Source organism: Papaver somniferum, chromosome 6 (assembly GCF_003573695.1).
Source record: "Papaver somniferum cultivar HN1 chromosome 6, ASM357369v1, whole genome shotgun sequence".
Classification (NCBI taxonomy): domain Eukaryota; kingdom Viridiplantae; phylum Streptophyta; class Magnoliopsida; order Ranunculales; family Papaveraceae; genus Papaver; species Papaver somniferum.
The window spans coordinates 141,770,443-141,777,872 of NC_039363.1; the positions used below are offsets into that span (position 1 = coordinate 141,770,443).

General features: G+C 39.1%; 1 pseudogene; it reads left to right on the forward strand.

The window, feature by feature from the left end:
* The first annotated feature begins 5,744 nt into the window (after positions 1-5,744).
* LOC113292061 lies at positions 5,745-5,844 on the forward strand (annotated as a pseudogene).
* The last annotated feature ends 1,586 nt before the right edge of the window (positions 5,845-7,430 follow it).

A 7,430-nucleotide genomic window follows, 5' to 3' on the forward strand; every position in this document is an offset into this window, starting at 1 on the left:
GGTTGGCATACTTATTGACTACAAGAGGAAGTACCCTGATGCGAAATTCCAATTGTTGTATACGAGTTCGCACTCAAGCATACTAAAATTCATATGAAGTGACAGAGCTCTACTCAGATAGTCGTACTATGGACATCAATATTCGGAGTCAAAAGTAATCACATGGATAGATCAAGAAGATGGATATAGAAAAACATAGATGGTTTTGATGTTTACTAGGTGAACGGTGTTTCTCATATCTGTCTGAAGGCCTCCGCCAAAATGAACCTATCCTAATGCACTGAGATACTAGTCTGACTAATATCAACACACTGGCATATACAAGGGTACCAGTGATTGATAATCCTAACTCTAGGTCAACACACTGGCATATACAAGGGTTCCAGTGGTCGACTTTATTGAATTTATTCCAGTTGGTCTGGTCTCAATTTCTCTCTTTTTTCTTTTTTTTTTCTTTTTCTTCTTTTTTTTTTCTTTTTTTTTTGTATCTCAATCACTCTAATTCACCCTAGCATTGGTAACAACTTGAATCGTGAGCCCCACCTAATCACTTAGAGAAACATAGTTTAAAAACAAAACAAAATAAAAACAGAAGTGAAAAGGACTCAACGAGATATGGTGAAACTATCATGTTATTTCTAACACCTGAGCTCTGTGCTTTTATGAATAGACTCTTTAGATGTTGCCATCTAGTCAGATTGGTTCCTCAACTCCTACAACCAAAATGTTTCCATCCACTTAGATTGGTTAGTGTCATACTTAATAGGGATAAATTTCTAGGCTCTGGAGTTTATTTATTGCAACGAAAAGGTAAGAAAAAGTTCTACCCCACCCCCAAACTTAAATCTAACATTGTCCTCAATGTTTTTAATTAAAGAATAGTACCAAAAATATAAGTAACATGAGGAAATAGTAAAGAGAGAAGTCGGAAAGATAGTACCTGGGTGAAGTGTAACCAAAAACCTACAAAAATATTATACAACATACAAAATCGCCTCGATGGTCAATCAAGGTAAACAGGGTCCTCCAGAGGGACCTCCTCAACATCACCTGTAGGAAAAGGCTCTAAAAAGGGCTTCAATCGCTGACCGTTAACCTTCGAAGAACTACTACCATCTGGTGTCTCAATCTCAACAGCGCCATGAGGAAAAACAGTACGGACCACAAAAGGACCGGTCCACCGAGAGCGCAACTTCCCGGGGAATAGATGCAAACGAGTGTCATACAGAAGAACTTTTTGACCTGGAGAAAATGACTTTCGTAAAATATTCCTATCATGCACAAGTTTCATTTTGTTCTTATACTCCTTAGCACTATCGTATGCATCTCTACGAATCTCGTCCAACTCATTGAGCTGGAGCTTTCTTTGAGCTCCTGCCTTGTCAAGTGAAAAGTTTAAGTTCTTAATAGCCCAATAGGCTCGATGCTCTAACTCAACAGGCAGGTGACATGCCTTGCCAAACACTAAACGATAAGGTGACATTCCAATGGGTGTCTTAAACGCAGTACGGTAAGCCCATAAGGCATCAGTAAGCCTCGACGACCAGTCTTTCCTTTTGGATTAACTGTTTTCTCTAGAATACGTTTAATTTCCCTATTGGAAACCTCTACCTGACCACTAGTCTGAGGGTGATATGGGGTTGCTACTTTATGGGTAATACCGTATTGTTTCATTAAAAGAGCAAACGGTCTATTACAAAAGTGTGAACCTCCATCACTAATTATAGCTCGCGGCGTACCAAAACGTGTAAGTATATTCTCTTTCAAAAACTGGACTACGACCCTGTGGTCATTCGTTTTACACGGAACCGCCTCAACCCACTTAGACACATAGTCTACAGCGACAAGTATGTAAAGATAACCAAACGAAATAGGAAATGGACCCATAAAATCAATGCCCCACACATCAAAGACCTCAATCACTAAAATAGGGTTCAAAGGCATCATATTTCTACGGGAAATGGTTCCTAACTTCTGGCAACGCTCACAAGAAACACAATGACTATGGGAATCTTTAAACAACGAAGGCCAGTAAAATCCACACTGCAAAATCTTAGCAGCAGTCTTCTTAGCACTAAAATGACCCCCACATGCATGTTCATGACAAAAGGAGATAATACTAGACTGGTCACTCTCAGATACACATCTCCTAATAATCTGGTCCGGACAATACTTAAACAGATAAGGATCGTCCCAAAAGAAATGCTTAACCTCGGCTAAAAACCTAGAACGATCTTGCTTACCCCAATGTTGAGGGGTTCGACCAGTAACAAGATAATTCACTATCTTTGCATACCAAGGTGATTGGGAAACAGAGAACAATTGTTCATCAGGAAAGCTATCCCTTATAGAAAGGGAATCACTAGGGGAACTAAAAACTAGCCTAGACAAGTGGTCTGCTACTACATTTTATGCACCCCTTTTGTCTCTAATGTCTGGACAAAATTCTTGTAACAAAAGGATCCATATAATCAATCTAGGTTTGGTATCCTTCTTAGACAAAAGGTATTTCAAAGCAGCATGATCAGTATAGATTACGATCTTAGAACCTAATAAATAGGATCTAACTTATCCAAGGCAAACACGATGGCTAGCAATTCCTTCTCGGTAGTTGTATAGTTCATTTGCATCATTCAGAGTTTTGCTAGCATAGTAAATCACATGGAGTAATTTGTTTTCTCGCTGACCTAGCACAACGCCTATAGCATAATCTGAAGCATCACACTAATTTCAAAGGGTAGGTTCCAGTTAGGTGCCTGGACTATCGGGGCAGTAGTGAGTAAAGTTTTAAGCTTCTCAAAAGCCTCTAAACAAGCATCATCAAAGACAAACTTACATCTTTTGCAAGCAAATTGCAAAGAGGTCTAGAAATCAAGCTAAAATCCTTAATGAATCGACGGTAAAAACCTGCATGCCCTAGGAATGACCTAATATATTTTACGGTTTTTGGGACCTGTAAGTCTTAATAAGGTCAACTTTGGCTTTGTCTACCTCTATACCCTTTGAAGAAACGATGTGCCCTAACACAATTCCTGATTTAACCATGAAATGGCATTTTTCCCAATTAAGCACTAAATTTTTTTCCTTACACCTAGTCAACACTAATGTCAAATGATGCAAGAACTCATCGAAAGATGAACCAAACACTGAAAAATCATCCATAAAGACCTCTAAAAACCGTTCTACCATGTCAGAAAATATGCTCATCATGCAACGCTGAAAATTCGCAGGGGCATTACAAATCCCGAAAGGCATGCCTCTATACGCAAAGGTACCAAAGGGACAGGTAAAAGTGGTTTTCTCTTGGTCTTTTGGGGCAATAACGATCTGATTATAACCGGAGTAGCCATCTAAGAAGCAATAGTGACTATGTCCAGCTAATCGCTCTAGCATTTGGTCGATAAAAGGAAGGGGAAACTGATCCTTCCTTGTGACCTTGTTCAATTTCCTATAGTCAATACACACACGCCATCTCGTGGTCACTCGGGTTGGGATTAATTCATTATTATCATTCTGGACTACAGTGATACCTGATTTCTTAGGGACAACCTGAACAGGGCTGACCCACTACTTGTCTGAAATTGGGTAAATAATACCCGCATCTAACAACTTAAGCACCTCTTTTCGAACTACCTCTTTCATGTTAGGGTTCAGTCGACGTTGCATCTCCCTAGAAGGTTTGGAGTCCTCCTCTAAATCAATCTGATACATACACACAGTAGGACTTATACCCTTAATGTCTGCTATAGTCCACCCTAAAGCTTCCTTATTGTCTTGAAGTACATTTACTATCCTACTTTCCTGATCACTATCCAAATCGGAAGCTACAATCACAGGTAAAGTCTCAGATGGGCCTAAAAACACATACTTTAGAGTATCAGGTAGTGGTTTAAGGTCCAACTTTGGGGGCTCTTCTAAAGAAGGAATTAAGGTAGTCTCAGAAACTGGTAATGGTTCGAACCTAGATTTCCATCTATCAGTGTCTAACACAGGGGTAGAATCTAAACCAAAATGGGATAGACAACTTTCTAATGGGTCTTCAGACAAAATGTTTGGTAATGACTCCTGAACTAAGTCTTCTATCATGTTCACCTCTTCAACACATGTGTAATCTAGCTCACGAGGTTGCTTACTGACATTAAAAATGTTCATCTCCATAGTCATATTACCAAAAGATAAACTCATCACACCATTTCGACAGTTAATGATCGCATTAGACGTAGCTAAAAATGGGCGACCTAAAATCACAGGTATCTGGTTCTCTGGGTCAGGGACAGGTTGGGTATCTAGGACCACGAAATCCACTGGATAAATAAACTTGTCGACCTCAATAAGAACATCCTCGATAACACCTCGAGGGATTTTAACAGACCTATCAGCTAACTGCAGTGTCATCTGAGTAGGTTTCATTTCACCAAGTCCTAGATGTAAGTATACATGGAATGGCAGTAAGTTCACACTGGCTCCTAAGTCAAGTAAAGCTTTTTCTACCCGGTTTGTGCAAGCAATGGTAGGAGAACCTGGGTCTTTGTACTTTGGAGTTGTGGTGTTCTGAATGATTGAACTTACGTGACTAGCTAAAAAGGCTTTCTTATGGACGCTAAGTTTTCGCTTTCGCGTACACATATCCTTAAGGAACTTGACATAAGCAGGAATTTGCCTAATTGCATCTAATAAAGGAAGGTTTATGGTAACTTGCTTAAAAACCTCCACTATGTCATTAAAGTTCGATTCCTTCTTTGTTGGTACCAATAACTGAGGAAATGGGGCTCTAGGCATAAAATCAGACCTTTCAGGAACCGAATTCACATCATCAGAAACTTTATCAGTCTCTTCAGCTACTGTTCCTGAGAGGTGAGATTCTGAGGGGTGAACTACAGTATGTTCACTATCGGGCATGGTTACCTTATTGTCTACAACTCTACCACTCCTAAGGGTTCTAACATCATTCAATTGATTCGATAGTTTAGCACCTAATTCATGAACTCCTCTAGGGTTTGGTTGTGTTTGACTAGGAAACTTACCTATTTCTCTCAAAGAATCACTTATCAGACCAACCTGGGTTTTTAACTCGGAAATAGCCTGACTATTTTCTTGTCCTATCCAGTTACTAGCTTGCAGACTCTGTTCAACGGATAACTGAAATTTTGCAGTTTGCTGAGTTAACAAGGCGAGAGATTCCTATAAACTTAGGATTTTCTTATCTGACTGATTCTGAAACTGAGTTAGTCCTGAAGGATTCTTAGTATAGCCAAAACCTGGGGGAGCATTAGAATTACTAAATTGACCTTGACTTTGGCCCTTATACCACGAAAGGTTCGGATGGTTTCTCCAACCAGGATTATAGGTTTCTGAATATGGGTCAATCTTTTGACGGTTATCAAATCTACTAATAAAGAGCATTGGCTTGCTCTTCAATATTCTGGCCTTCCCAAAAAGGCTCCACTCTACCACTAGTCTGGCCCACTTCTAAGGCTTCTAACCTTTTTGCTATAGCAACAATTTTGGCATCTGATTCATAGCCTCCTTCTACCCTATTAACGTTTCCTCTACTTAAAAGAATTGTTTTCTGGGGTTCCCTACTATTTTCCCATTGCTGGGTTTTTTCGGTGATTTCATTAAAAAAATCCGTCGCTACATCAACAGTTTGGTTTTCAAATCCACCAATGCATAAAGACTCAACCATGGTCGTTATGGAATAATCTAAACACTCATAAAGGATCTGAACTAGCCTAAACTTTTCTAAACCATGATGAGGACAGTGGGATAATAAATCATTGAACCTTTCCAAATACCTATATAAAGATTCTCCCTCTTGTTGTGAAAATGTGCATATTTGCGTCCTAATAAACGATGTTTTGTGCCTAGGGAAAAACTTATTGAAAAAGGCAGATGTAAGTTGTTCAGATGTCTCAATTGACTCGGAGTCCAAACTATACAACCACGATTTAGCCTTATCTTTCAGGGAAAATGGGAATAACCTAATTTTCAAAGCCTCATCATCTAAGCCTCTAATTCTTAGAGTACTACAAATTTCCTCAAAATCCCTAACATGGTAATAAGGGTTTTCATTTTCTTTCCCTAAAAAGATTGGGAGCATATGTAAGGTCCCAGGTTTCAGTTCATAGGGTTCCTCCGTTTCAGCTAACTTAATACATGAAGGACGAGTAGTCCTAGTTGGATTCAACAAAGCTTTCAAAGTTGCCATTTCTGGCACTATCGGAGCAACAGGGATTCTCTCCTCAGTCAAAGGACGTTCAAAAACAGACTCTTCAAAAGTCGGACTTTCTAGATTAAGGTAATCGAGACGCTTCGAACTATTAGGTTTGTCTTTAACAAATCTACCTAGTGCGTCTCTTTTACGTTCAGGCATACAATAGAATTTTTAAAATTAGAAGGGTAAGCAAACACAGATCAAGGCCGACTCAACCAAATCAAACCTATTGATTTATAGCAAACAAAAAGCATGATGGCTCCACTTAGATTGTTTCTAGACCAGCTTTTAATCCTTCGAACGGGAATTCGTTACAATTTAAGAAAACCCCTCTGGAATCAATCCGAGTTAACGTAAGTTGAATAGAGGCGAGGGAAGCTCGGTGGAGCTTTGATACCCAAGTACTCACCGGTATTACAAGGCGGTGCAGTCACGCATTCAACTTACAGAAACCGTCAAGAACTTCGAAGTATGCTTAAAAGAGTAACCAATATTTTCGACTGACTTTCCTATTTAAGCTCGTTACCCTATCGGTCTCGTTCTAGTCAAAATTTTAGGCTTAGGTTCGCGTAGGTAACGTGTTCCTAAAGCGGGCAAGAAGAGAACGGTGATGAAATCCGAACCCTTATCTTGTATGGCCAGGCCTTGCCCTTTACTAGAAAAATAAATGTCTGTATTCAGTCCTCAACGTATATGCATACGAAGGAGTCCAGTAACTCGCTGACAGGGGATTCGCGAGTGTTTAGAATCTTACCTCCCGTTCCATGACGGGGGATGAATCGGTTGTAGTCGACTCGGGCCACGGACTTCGATGTCTAGTGTACGAACCCAAAGTGCAGAGACAATATCGTAATTGTCCTCCTTCTCTGCAAACAGTTTATATTTAAAGTACCCTTCCTTAGGGTAATAAAAAAAAATAATGTCCCAAAGTGCAAAAGTCCAAAAGTCCAAAAAAAATAAAGAAAAATTACAAAAATAATAAACCCTAATACAGTTTTTTTTTTCTAAAAGAAAATAAACAAACCCTAAACTAAAATTGTCTAAAATAAAATTGTCTTCTTTTCTGTTCCTTTTGCTTTAATCTTTAGCTCCAAGTCTTTATCAAATCACCAAACTCTTTGGCTCAATTTTCTTTATGATCCAGAACCTGTAGACACAAGATAAATACCCAAAAACATAAAAAAGGACAAAATAAATAAAATAAAATCTAAAACCC